Raw genomic sequence first — 2,425 nt, 5'->3', positions numbered from 1 at the left:
ACGAGTTAATTTGTGTTCGAAATCAACAACGAATGTCCATTCGATGACTTTTTTCTATGTTGCTTTGTAAATTTACAAGAACCATTAATTATTGAAAGGATTCCAATTAAAAAATTAAGAATTTGCTTGTCTTTCTACGAGTAGGCTTCATTTACCATGATTAACTACTATAGTAAGAATATCTTTCCGATGATTGTATTTCCAAATACAATAATTACGAATAAATCAGTGAGTCGCGCGCGTAGCGCGCGTAAGAGCTTCTAGTTTATTTAAATAACACGTTCGTTCCACAACACTACCCCGGCACAGGTGGCACTAATCTCTCTTGCAATTACCTCAAGTGAAGATCCTCACAAAGTCGTCATGTGAGGTTTCCAACTTGGGTCTATTAGTATCCCAGGTCTTTTCTTTCAGGCGTCATTCACTTTACTGGCACTCTTTTGATTAACTATTTGTCGCCATACTGTTCTGCCCTGGTACACTTCTCGAGCTTCTTTTGCAATTTGAAATAAATATTGTGTTTAGAATATGTACGCCTTTTGACTCGTGTCCCTTACCACGCCTATGTAAAAAGCTGTTTGACACCTAAATACTTTTCGGAATAGACGCGTTGACATGGTCATTTCGAGCCAAAAGGCCTAAATTACTATGTATTTGCATAGCAATGCTATAATGTGCATTTTCTTTACGGTTTTCAGTATTTTTCTTAGTAGGTCGTCCTATTTCATTCTCTGCATGGAGATGTATTTCAGGTATCTAAGGCTCAAAAAACTATTGAGAACCCTGAGACAAATGCGCGCCATAGCGTTGCTACGTTAATACATACACTGTTACCATGACTAACGCAAAAAGTATTAGTTTTACCGACACCATTTGTGGCGTGGAGATATATTTGTAACGTATAATGTGAGGAAAAATACTGAGAGTCCTGATAAAAATACTCATTATAGCATTGTTTTACAAAAAAATGAAAATTCAGTCACAGATATATTTGTAGCGCCAGATGCTAAGAAAAATACAGATACTGATTATTTGTCTGTTGCAAAATACACAATAAATGATACTGCATGTGCGTGTGTCAGTGCACAATAAGTAAAAGATCATTTCAAATCTGTCAACAAATAATTGAGATTCCGGATAGAAAAACATATAAAATTTGTTTGAAGTATCTTGTGCCTTGGGTTTAATATTCAAGGGCACCTTCGAAATCGTTATATATTTTCTTTCTGCATCCGGCATCTCAATTGTGGAACAGAAAAGTATTTTGAAAACTGAAGACTTTTTTAGCGAGTATGAAATCTGCTGCATGCTTATAAAAAAAATGATATCAATCATACTTTGCATGCGTGTGATTTATTAGAAGAAATAGGTCTAGGGGAAAGATAAGCATTCGGACACTTAAAAGTCAAAGCTTGTATACACGCCTAATTTGAAATTAACTGTGAGCGCCTATCCCCTAAGAAATAAAACCGCTTTGATTTCAAAATACTGTATTTTGCAGCAGATAAAATAAATCACATTGCATGTATGTGATAATAAATATTTTAATGGAAAGACAACCTGTCACACTTTGCATGTGTGTGACTTATCTGAGGGGTCATGGGGGTCAAATAAAGGAGAGCAAAAGAAACGTTTTTAAACTCAGCGTATTCAAAAAAGAAAACACTGCTCTCCAAAGTTATTTAAATGTACAAAATAAGAAATACATTTTTTTCAAATTATATTTTCGGGTTCCGTAACCCCCATGAAGTTTAACAAGTATTTCGGAAAAGAAAAAATACGTTTTTGTCAATTTTATCCAGAATATTCAAAATTACGTGAATTCGAGTTAAAACTAAACATTTCAGTTTACAGTCAATTTATTTTCAATGATTTTTTTTTGAAATGTCTCAGAATAGTGTTAGAATTTCGCGGCTTATTCCGAATTTTTCAACTTTTCAGTTAGAACGAGGCCATAACAATCTTAATTTAACAAAAATAATTGTTTAAATAATTGCAATTTTTTTGTAACACTTTTGTATTAATCCTTTTTTAAATTGAAGTCAGTTAATAATTGATGCAAGTGCAGGGACAAAACTGTTTGAACAATTTAGTGTTTTCTATAACTATTTTCTCTGAGAGTAATGCTTATAAGCACCATATAGTAAATGTGAAGAATGTTTCAAATATCTTTTTTATTTAATGAAAATATTCACGAAAAAGAAAAAAATTCTTGAAAAAATGTTGCTCTCTGACGTTTATTTATCTTTTTTTTTATAACTAAACTCCAAAATTAAAGTTACAAATTTCAGGGGAAAATAGACAAATGCAGCTGATTCTGAACTGTCTATCTTTTTGTTCACTGCTAAATTGGTAGTTTACTGATTAATGCAAGTTAATAAACATAATGTTTTAAACTATTATTTATAACTATCTTCTCTTGAAT

This window comes from Belonocnema kinseyi, chromosome 3 (genome assembly GCF_010883055.1).
Source record: "Belonocnema kinseyi isolate 2016_QV_RU_SX_M_011 chromosome 3, B_treatae_v1, whole genome shotgun sequence".
NCBI classification, from domain to species: domain Eukaryota; kingdom Metazoa; phylum Arthropoda; class Insecta; order Hymenoptera; family Cynipidae; genus Belonocnema; species Belonocnema kinseyi.
This window is presented reverse-complemented; position numbering follows the sequence as displayed.